Consider the following 12,212-nt stretch of genomic DNA (forward strand, 5'->3'; position numbering starts at 1 on the left):
AAAAAATAGCTCATCCTTTCCCCATTGCCGTGCAAGTGAAAGAAAAACAAGAAAAAAAATTGTTCATCCTTGTTCTTTCCTTTTGGCCGAAAATACTAAGGGAGGAGATAGGATTTTGCTTCATGCTTGGTTTAGAAGAGATCTAGAAGGAGATTTGGCTAAATTTGCATCAAGATTAAGGTATGTATGAGGTTGTGTTAGGAGTTTCATGCATGTTTTGGTTGCTAACTTGATGTGCATGTTAGCCATGGTTCAAATCCTTGTTATGCCATGGAAATGGCATTTGGCCAAAGTTGTTATTGTGTTAAAGCCATTGCATGCTAAATGTGAAGCTTGCTAATGATGCATGCAATGATGGATTGACTACTCTTGAAACTTCTTTGTACCAATTTTAAGTAAGACATTGAGTTTTTTTTGTTTAACCATGATTGAAGTTGAAAGGGCATGATTGTGATGTATTCGCCATGATGCATTCATGAGCATGGTTCATGCTTCTTGCATGTTAGTTAAAATTTGTGTTTTGGATGGCTATGGACACCTTGAAATTCGCCTTGCACTTATATGTGTATATATGATTGCACATGATATTTTGATTATGAAGAAAGTGATGAATATGTTGTTTAAAGAAGAAGTTTGTTGAAGAATGTGGTGAAATTTGCATGTACATTCGGCCTAGTACACATATGATGTGAAAATCTTGCAATTTATTTTGATTTTATGCAAGAATGACTAAGCATAATCGGCCACATGGGGGAATTATTGTGCATGCATTCGGTTAGAGGCAAGCTTAATGATGCCTATTCTTGACTTAGGTAATCAGCTACCTTGTTGTGAGCTAAGGCCGAATGTGTGCGTAATTAAAGAAAATTGACTAAAGTGCTTAGTTATGTGATGTTGAATCAATGATATGTGTATTCGCCAAGGCTAGCAAGCGAGACTTTAATAAATTGAATTTGTTTGAATTAGCTCAAGAGCTTAGAGGGCCACAATTGGATAAGGGGAAGGAAAAAGTGATCGAATAGCCGTCAAAGCCGTTCGACAACATCCGAGGTAAGTCCTCAAGAAATGACCCTACTCGAATTATGTGAAATGAAAAATTGATGTGTAATGACTATTGATTTATGTATGTATGAGTATTTGAATGATACCCGGGCTAAGTTCCGAAGGCGATTATGCTAGTGATATGTTTGTGTTTGAGCCTTAGTAACGAAAATGAAATATGAATGGGAAATGATTATTGATGTATATGTGTGCATGAGCAATTGAATGATATCCGGGCTAAGTCCCGAAGACATTTATGCTGGTAATTACATTCAGGTTAAGACCCGAAGGCAATTGTGCTAGTGACTACATCCGGGCTAAGACCCGAAGGCATTTGTGCAAATTGTGAAATTCGGGTTAAGTCCCGAAGGCCTTTGTGCGGGTTACCATAACCGGGCTATGTCCCGAAGGCGTTTGAACGAGTAGCTATATCCGGTTAAACTCCGAAGGTATGTGATTTGAAAATTATAAGCTTGCTGGAAAATTTTCAGCTAATGCACTTGTGAAACTTCCCAATAACAAGGTATGTGTTGTGTGTGCTTTGCGCGCTAGTAGTAAGAGCGTATGAATATTCGCTCCTATGATGGAACGAGTTATCGGCCTTAACGGCCGTTATTTGTGTATGAACATAAGAGTTGGGATGGTGAAGTAAGTATGATTATGTGAATGTGTATTAATGAAATGATTCATTTGGCTATGTGAATGTAATGCTTTGGTTAAAGCTGATTTTATTGCTTGAGACTTACTAAGCATAAAAATGCTTACTCCGTTGCTTTGGCTCTCTGTTTTATAGATTTTGCTCGGTAGCAATCGGATTCGGGATCATTAAAGTCGAAGTCATCTACACTATCAAAGCCTCCATTTTGGTATAATTTTGGTTGAACTTTGAAATGGCATGTATAGGACTACCCTAATGTTAAAGGTCATGTACCTTTCGGTTTTGTGTAAGCTTGGATAGCCATGCGAAAATGGCTTATATACGTTTTTAGTATGATTCTATAATAGTTTGTATGATAATCATTATGGGGTATGAAATTGTTTGAAAGGATTAGCCATTGGAATGGTTAATCATAATCACACTTTGTGCTATGTGTGCAAAAAGGGCCATTTGAATCGTGGAAATCATGAAATAGGTAATGGTTACTTGGAAAACAGATGCTGGCAGCAGCAGTGGTGTGGTTTTGAAAAATCACCAAAATTTGTAGGAATGGTATTAAATAGTGAATAAATTATGTAAATGAACCTTAATGAGTCTACTTTCATGTGGAATAAACAAAACGGTCATAGGAGTTACATGTTAAGAGATATTAAAGCTATTGTGAGATAGGGCCAGAACGGTTTCTGGGTCCCCTGTCGTAACTTTAAAAATTTATTATAAATTATCCAGAAAGAATTAGGAGTCATTCCTTATATTTACAGATTCCATTTTGAGTCTAGTTTCATTAGAAACAAACGGCACCAGTATTAAAGCCCTGTACAGGGAGATATTCAAGTTGTAATGTGCGAAGGTCAGAGCAGTCGATCCCTGTAACATGGGTGACTTTAACTAATAAACTGTACCAATTGGCCCGACCAAAAATTCTAGAAATAAATCCATGGATGGATATATGAGTCTAAATTCAGGAAAATTTACAGAATCAGTTTCGAGTTTTGAAACTCGAGATATGATTTTAAGGTGACAGTGACGCAGATTTCCAGCCTGTCTGGAAATGTCAAATTTGTGGGTGAAATATGTGGATTTGGCTTGTTAACCCTCGTGTCCGACACGGCGATGGTCTCGGGTTCGGGTGTTACAATTTTATTGGTATCGAGCCACGGTTTAGTCGATTCTAGGACTACCGTAATATGTTTGGGGTCTAGCTATACATGCCATTAAGTGATAAATTGATAGTGTGGAGATTTCTGACAATTTGAATGTAACACCCCAAACCGAGACCATCGCCGTGTCGGACCCGAGGGTTAACAAACCAAGTTCACATGTTTTTGCCCACCAATTTGACATTTCCAGTCAGGCTGGAAAACTGCGCCACTGTCGCTTTAAAATCATATCTCGAGTTTCAAAACTCGAAACTGGTTTCGTAAATTTTCCTGAATTTAGACTCATATATACATCCATGGATTTATTTCTAGGATTTTTGGTCGGGCCAATTGGTACAGTTTATTAGTTAAAGTTACCAAGTTACAGGGATCGACTGCTCTGACCTTCGTGCGGTATAACTTGAATATCTCTCTGCACAGGGCTTTAATGCTGGTGTCGTTTGTATCTAATGAAACTAGACTCAAAATGGAATCTGTACATATAAGGTATATCTCCTAATTCTTTTTGATAATTTATAGTGAATTTTAAAGTTGCGACAGGGAACCCAGAAACCATTCTGGCCCTGTCTCACAATAGCTTTAATATCTCTTAACCTGTAACTCCTATGACCGTTTCTGTTTCTTCCATATGAAAATAGACTCATCAAGGTTCATTTACATAGCTTATTCACTATTTTATTCCATTCCTATGAATTATGGTGATTTTTCACATTCACGCCACTGCAGCTGGCAGCATCTGTTTTAAGGTAGACTTACCTATTTGGTAGTCTCCATGATTCAACTAATCTTGCCATACATAGGTTCATATATGATCATTTTAACCATGCCAATGGCTGATCATATGACCAACATTCCCATTTCCAAACCATAGCCACATCATGACCCCAAATATATATACATACAACCCACAATAAGTCTAAGTTCATGCTCCCCTTTTGAGCCATTTTCGCATGGCCATACAAACTTACATTACAACGTATTTAACAAACAAGAGGTAGTCCTATACATGCCATCTCAAGTTCAACCAAAATTTATACCAAAATGGAGGCTTGATAGTGTGGATGACTTCGACTTCAACGATCCCAAATCCGATTGCCTCGAGCGAAATCTAGAAAACTAAGAGCCAAAGCAACGGGTAAGCATTTTATGCTTAGTAAGTCTCAAGGAATATAATGAACTATAATTTACAGCAATACATTCACATAGCCAAATGCATCATTTCATTAATACACATTCTTACTTCATACTTCATCATTGTATAAGTTCGCAAAGCATCAATCAATTCAATAACTGAAATTCATTAGTCGATTGAGCGAATGTTGCTCAAACACGTCGACTTTCCAATGCACATATAACGTACCTTATCCTTTGGGCTGTCCGAGTGTACTAATTAAATTCATTTCAGCAACCAACACTCACCTCCAGCCCAAGATTCTTCGAATATAACCGGATATGATCACGTGCACAAATGCCTTGGGTCTTAGCCCGGATAGAATAACTTCGCACGAATGCCTTCGGCCTTAGCCCGGATATAACCACTAGCACAATTGCCTTGGTCTTAACCCGGATATAATTTCCAGCATAATTGTCTTCGGCTTAGCCCGATATCATTCAATTTCTCATGCACACATACATCAATAATCATTGGACATACATATTTCATTTTCGTTACTAAGGCTCAAACACAATTAATATCATTAGCATATTCGCCTTCGGGACTTAGCCCGGGTGGAATTCAAATACTCATACACACATAATCAATAATCATACACATCCATATTTCATCTCACATAATTCAAGTAAGGTCACTTCTTGAGGACTTACCTCGGATGTTGTCGAACGGCTTTTTTTCGGCTATTCGATCACCTTTTCCTTCCCCTTGTCCAATTGTGGCCCTCTTAGCTCTTGAGCTAATTCAAACAAATTCAATTTATTAAAACCTCATTGTGCTTGCTTATGGCCGAATATGACAAGGATTTTAAATGGTCATATGGCCACTCTTTAGCTTGAATACACAATGGTCATGCACAATTTATACTACATCAAGCAATTCAATACAATTTATTTGAGCATCAAGGAAATGCTAAGGCCTTCAATAGGCTACCCAAGGCCGAATATTCATGTACATGTTGAGGTCAATTTTGCACTTAATACCTCACAAAAACAGCATGCAATCTACTAATTTATGCTTTGCACATTGTGGCCCAAAACTTATAATATAGCATCAAGCACTTATATGTGTGCTAGGCAATTGTGCTTGCAATTTCACAAGCATTCTTCCACATTTTCTTCTTTAAATCAATATATTCATCACTTAGTTCATAACCAAACATAATGTGCAATCATATATATGCATATATGAGCATGGCGAATTTTCAAGGTGTCCATAGCCATCCAAAACACAAACTTTTAACTAACATGCAAGAAGCATGAATCATGCTCAAGAATGCATCATGGCCAAGTATGACAATCATGCTCCTTTTCAACTTTAATCATGATAAAACAAAGAGAAAACTCAAAATCTTACTCATGAGTAGAAAATCCATCATTGCATGCATCATCATCAAGCTTCACACTTAGCATGCAATGGCTTTATCACTATAACAACTTTGGCCAAATACCATTTCCATGGCATACCAAAGATTTGAGCCATGGCTAACATGCACATCAAGTTAGCAACCAAAACATGCATGAAACTCCCAACACAACCTCATACATACCTTAATCTTGATGCAAACTTAGCCAAATCTCCTTCTAGATCTCTTCCAAACCAAGCATGAAGCAAAAATCCTCCTTCTTCCTTAGTTTTGGCTCAAAGAAAGGATGAACAAAATTTTTTCTTTCCTTCTCTACAACTCACGGCAATGGGGTATGCCACTCTCTCACACACATTTTTTTTTCATTCTTTTCTTACCCATGCTTATTTGTTTACTATTTCTCCCTAATGCCCAACAAAACATGTTTCATGACATGTTTGACCCATATTCTTTGTCATGGCCGGCCATTACTTGTAGAAAGGGGAATTTGACATGCAAGTCCATTATTTTGCATGCATGCTTTAATTAGTCATCACCTATTTCCTATCGTACTTTCAAAGTTCACTACTAAGTCCTTTCTTATAATTTAGCACCTAATTAATAAAAATCGAGACACGAAATATTTACGCATACCAATTCCACATACAATAAGTACGGAATATAACACTTAATTATTCTTGTGACTCGGTTTCGTGGTCCCGAAACCACTCTCCGACTAGGGTCACATTCGGGTGTCACAACTCTCCCCACTCAAGAGATTTTCGTCCCGAAAAGCTTACCGGTAAATAGGTTCGGATATCGCTCTCTCATTGAGTTCTCGGTCTCCCAAGTAGCTTCTTCTATCCCGTGCTTGAGCCATAACACTTTCACTAGCGGAACCCGCTTGTTTCGCAACTCTTTCACTTCTCGTGATAGGATACGAATTGGTTCTTCCTCATAACTCATATTAGCTTGAATTTCAATTTCGATGGATTAATCACGTGCGATGGATCGGATCTATAACGTCAAGCATCGAAACGTGGAAGACATCGTGAACCTTTTGAGTTCGGGGGCAAAATCAAACGATATGCCACCGGACCGACTCGCTCGATATCTCATATGGCCCAATGAACCTCGGGCTCAACTTGCCCTTACTACCAACACGAGTATTTTTTCCAAGGCGATACCTTGAGGAACACTTTATCACCCACGATACTCGATATCCTTACGCTTCATATCCGCGCACGACTTACGACGATCGAAGGCTATCTTCAAACTTTCACGGATTACTTTCACTTTCTTCGGCATCCCTAATCAAATCCACCGAAAATCTTGCTTTCACCAAGCTCACCAAAACAATGGTGTACGGCATTTACGCCCGCACAAAGCCTCGTAGGTGCCATCTTAATACTCGATTGAAAGCTATTGTTGTAGCGAATTCAATCAACGGCAAATACCGTTCCCATGAACCACTAAACTCGAGGACGCAACATCTTAACATATCCTCAAGTATCTGAATTACCGCTTCGGATTGACCATCGGTTTGGGGGTGGAAGGCGGTCTTGAAATGCAACTTGGTACCCAAAGCTTCTTGCAACTTTTTCCAAAACCGCGAGGTAAATCTCGGATCTCTATCCGACACGATAGAAATAGGCACCCGTGTAATTTCACAATCGAGAAACGTACAATTCCGCTAATTTGTCCATTGAAAATCCGTGCGTCTGAGGGGACAAAGTGGGCCGACTTAGTCAATCGATCTACCACGACCCAAACCGCATCCTTCTTACTTGCGACAATGGCGGTCCGGATACAAAGTCCATTGTGACTCGATCCCATTTCCACTCGGGTATCGTGATTGGTGAAGTAATCTCAAGGCACCGATGTTCCGCTTTCACTTGTTGACATATTAAACATCTTGAAACAAAGTCGGAGATGTCTCGCTTCATACCATGCCACCAAAATCGACGTTTCAAATCATTGTACATCTTCGTACTCCGGGTGGATTGCCATTCGGCTACAATGGGCTTCATTCTGAATTATCGAAATGAGTTCAATTCTTTGGGACACACAGACGACTTTTGAACCTCAAACAATCGTCATCGTCGATTTGAAACTCCGAGTCCTTGTTCGAACACACGCAGCCCGTTTGCAACCAACTCGTCATCGACTTTCTCGAGCTTCTCGAATTTGGTGTGTCAATAATGGTTTGGCTTTCATTTCAGCCACTAACACATCGTCGGATCGGATAGACAAGTGCACATTCATCGCTCGTAAAGTGAATAACGATTTACGACTCAAGGCATCCGCAACTACATTCGCCTTTCCCGGTGATAGTCAATGATCACTCATAATCCTTTAACAGCTCGAGCCAACGTCTTTGTCGCAGATTTAAGTCTCGTTGGGTCATCAAATACTGAGACTTTTGTGATCCGAGTATACATGGCACCTTTCACCAAATAAGTAATGTCGCCAAATCTTTAAAGCGAATACGATGGCGCCAATTCGAGATCATGAGTCGGATAATTTTTCTCATGTGGCTTTAATTGCCTCGACGCGCAGGCCACAACTCGACCTTCTTGCATTAATACGCAACCTAACCCAAGTAGAGAGGCGTCGCTATAGATGACAAACTCCTTGCCGGACTCGGGTTGCACTAGAATTGGGGCTTCAGTCAAATAAGTTTTCAGTTGATCGAAGCTTTTTTGGCATTTCTCCGTCCATTCGAACTTAACATCCTTTTGGAGTAGCTTCGTCATCGGCGTGGTTATCGTTGAGAAGCCTTTTACAAATCGTCGGTAGTAACCGGCAAGCCCCAAAAAGCTTCGAACCTCAGTAATATTTCTCGGAGGCTTCCAATTTAGTATGGCTGAAATTTTATTCGAATTAAACTCGAATACCGATCAGATACCACATGACCCAAGAAGCTTACCTCTCTTAACCGTAACTCACACTTGTTGAACTTAGCATATAATTGCTTGTCCGTAAAATTTGCAAAGACTAACCGCAGGTGTTCAAAGATGTTCGGTCTCATTTCTTGAATAGACCAAGATGTCATCAATGAACACGACTACGAATCGATCCAAATATGGTCTAAAGATTCGATTCATTAAATCCATAAATACCGCGAGGGCATTAGTGAGCCCAAACGGCATCACCGAGAACTCATAGTGACCATATCTCGCTCGAAGGCGGTCTTGGGCACGTCGAATCTCGGATTCGCAATTGATAGTAGCCCGATCTCAAATCTATTTTCGAGAACACCGAGGCTCCCTTCAGTTGATCGAACAAGTCATCAATACGTGGCAACGGATATTTGTTCTTTATCGTCGCTTTGTTAAGCTGACGATAGTCGATGCATAGTCGCATGGTTCCATCCTTCTTCTTCACGAACAACACCGGCGCACCCAAAGGCGAAAAACTCGGGCGAGCAAAACCTCTATCCACCAATTCTTGCAACCGAGTTTTCAACTCCTTCAATTCCGTTGGTGCCATACGATACGGAGCTATCGAAATTGGGTGGTACCAGTACCAATTCGATGCCAAATTCTATTTCTCGAGCAGTGGTAAACCCGCAATTCTTCGGGAAAACATCCGGTATTCACAAACCACGGGCACAGATTCGGGTTTCTTCTCGATTCCTTGTCATCGAGTGCGTGCGCAAGGTACGCCGCACCCTTTTCTTACATATTTACGGGCCAACATCGGCGATATTACACCGGCAACCCTTTAAGTCCGTGGACTCAACCCGAATTATTTCATTATTCGCGCACCTCAAATCGATAGTCTTGCTCTTGCAATTTACAACCGCATCGTGCATGGTCAACCAATCCAAACCAAGAATAACATCGAACTCATCGAATGGCAAAAGCATTAAGTCCGCGGAAAACAAGAACCTCGGAACACTAGGGACTTTTCTTGCACACTTTGTTAACAAGCACGTAATGACCCAAGGGGTTTGACACCGAATTACAAACTCGAGAGACTCAATGGGCAAAGTCTTCTTTGGATGCTAAGGTTTCACATATATAAGAATGAGTAGAACCAGGGTCAATCAAAGCAATTACATTTGTATTGAGAAGAGTGAAAGTACCGGTAATAACATCCGGAGAGGCAAGATCCTCGCGTGCGCGTATGGCATAAGTCCTAGCAGAGCACGAGCCTCGAGATCGATGGTAGCATCTCTAGATCCTCTCGACCGCCAACGACATTGCCCATATTTCTAGGTGGCCTACCTCGGCGATGGTAGCACCCGGGTTTGCACTCGACTTGCATTCTGCTCATGCATCCTCGGGCAATCCTTCATAAAATGGTCGGCCGATCCACACTTATAGCGAGGAGCGATCACGAAACCAACAGCTCCCGAATGCCATTTGCCACAATGTGGACACTCCGTCCTCTCTCGGCGATCATTTCCGCCACCGCAATCGAGGTGACTCGTGTGGTCACAGGGTCGATCGCGTCCTCGTCTAGAAAATCCCAAACGCCTCTAGACCGGCTCGCATCATCTCGAAATCTCTTCGATGCTTGTTGAAGAGACTTTCCGAGGACCTCTTCGAATTCTCCAATCCCCACATCAGCTTTTTGTTTCTCCTTTCTAAGCTCTTCGCTTTACAAGCTCGCTCAACAAGTACTACGAACTCTCGTATCTCGAGAATGCCAACAAACATCCTTATATCATCATTCAGCCCATCCTCGAAGCGTTTGCACATAATAGCTTCGGACGAAATGCATTCTCGCAGCACGGCTAAGCCTCACAAACTTTCGTTCAGTAGTCAGAATCGGACATAGAACCTTGCTTAAGATCAAGGAACTCCCTCCGCTTTTGGTCGATGAATCTCGATCGATATACTTTTTTGAACTCGGTTAGAAAGAATTCCCAAGTCACTTGCTCTCTAGGCACCACAAGTCGAGTACTCCACCAATAGTAGGCGGACTCGCGTAGCAAGGAGATGGTACACTTTAAGCACTCATCGGTGTACAGGATAGCTCATCAAGCACCGGATAGTGTTATCTAACCATAATTCAGCTCGCTCGGCATCATCATCATCCGTAGCCTTAAATTCAGTGGCCCCATGTTTTCGAATCCTATCGATCGGGGCTTACCGACCTTATTGGGTCATCACCGGAGGTATTGTAGGTCTTGGGTTGCATTAAATCGGGAATGGAGGTGGTGGAACAGTAGTGTTGGTTCGAATGTATTGATTAAACCATTCGTTCATCACACTATAAAAGGCTTGCTTAGCCTCGTCATTAGGATTGCTGGCCATAGGTTGAGAGTCCGCCGCGCTGTCCCTTGCGCGAGCAGCGCCACACTCTCCACATCATCAGCTATCGCTTCGGTTGGGATCGGGATCCATTGCTATAAACAAACATGAAGTCAAATTGTCGAATTCATCACACTATCGATTCGTCATTTAATGGCATGTATAGCTAGACCCCAAACACATCACGGTAGTCCTAGAATCGACTAAACCGTGGCTCGATACCAATAAAATTGTAACACCCCAAACCCGAGACCATCGCCGGTGTCGGACCCGAGGGTTAACAAACCAAGTTCACATGTTTTTGCCCACCAATTTGACATTTCCAGTCAGGCTGGAAAACTGCGTCACTGTCGCCTTAAAAATCATATCTCGAGTTTCAAAACTCGGAAACTGGTTTCGTAAATTTTCCCTGAATTTAGACTCATATATACATCCATGGATTTATTTCTAGGATTTTTGGTCGGGCCAATTGGTACAGTTTATTAGTTAAAGTTACCCAAGTTACAGGGATCGACTGCTCTGACCTTCGTGCGGTATAACTTGAATATCTCTCTGCACAGGGCTTTAATGCTGGTGTCGTTTGTATCTAATGAAACTAGACTCAAAATGGAATCTGTACATATAAGGTATATCTCCTAATTCTTTTTGGATAATTTATAGTGAATTTTAAAGTTGCGACAGGGAACCCAGAAACCATTCTGGCCCTGTCTCACAATAGCTTTAATATCTCTTAACCTGTAACTCCTATGACCGTTTCGTTTCTTCCATATGAAAATAGACTCATCAAGGTTCATTTACATAGCTTATTCACTATTTTATTCCATTCCTATGAATTATGGTGATTTTTCACATTCACGCCACTGCAGCTGGCAGCATCTGTTTTAAGGTAGGACTTACCTATTTGGTAGTCTCCATGATTCAACTAATCTTGCCATACATAGGTTCATATATGATCATTTTAACCATGCCAATGGCTGATCATATGACCAACATTCCCATTTCCAAACCATAGCCACATCATGACCCCAAATATATATACATACAACCCACAATAAGTCTAAGTTCATGCTCCCCTTTTGAGCCATTTTCGCATGGCCATACAAACTTACATTACAACGTATTTAACAAACAAGAGGTAGTCCTATACATGCCATCTCAAGTTCAACCAAAATTTATACCAAAATGGAGGCTTGATAGTGTGGATGACTTGACTTCAACGATCCCAAATCCGATTGCCTCGAGCGAAATCTAGAAAACTAAGAGCCAAAGCAACGGGTAAGCATTTTTATGCTTAGTAAGTCTCAAGGAATATAATGAACTATAATTTACAGCAATACATTCACATAGCCAAATGCATCATTTCATTAATACACATTCTTACTTCATACTTCATCATTGTATAAGTTCGCAAAGCATCAATCAATTCAATAACTGAAATTCATTAGTCGATTGAGCGAATGTTGCTCAAACACGTCGACTTTCCAATGCACATATAACGTACCTTATCCTTTGGGCTGTCCGAGTGTACTAATTAAATTCATTTCAGCAACCAACACTCACCTCCAGCCCAAGA

The 12,212-nt window shown here is 40.8% G+C and overlaps 1 long non-coding RNA gene across 1 annotated transcript; it reads left to right on the forward strand.

The window, feature by feature from the left end:
- The first annotated feature begins 938 nt into the window (after positions 1–938).
- On the forward strand, positions 939–2,115 carry LOC128291652 (uncharacterized). Its single transcript, XR_008281462.1, has 2 exons — positions 939–1,050; positions 1,835–2,115. It is a non-coding gene; the product is annotated as an uncharacterized LOC128291652 (long non-coding RNA).
- Positions 2,116–12,212: the final 10,097 nt, after the last annotated feature.

The sequence above is a fragment of the Gossypium arboreum genome, chromosome 4 (genome assembly GCF_025698485.1).
Source record: "Gossypium arboreum isolate Shixiya-1 chromosome 4, ASM2569848v2, whole genome shotgun sequence".
Taxonomy (NCBI): domain Eukaryota; kingdom Viridiplantae; phylum Streptophyta; class Magnoliopsida; order Malvales; family Malvaceae; genus Gossypium; species Gossypium arboreum.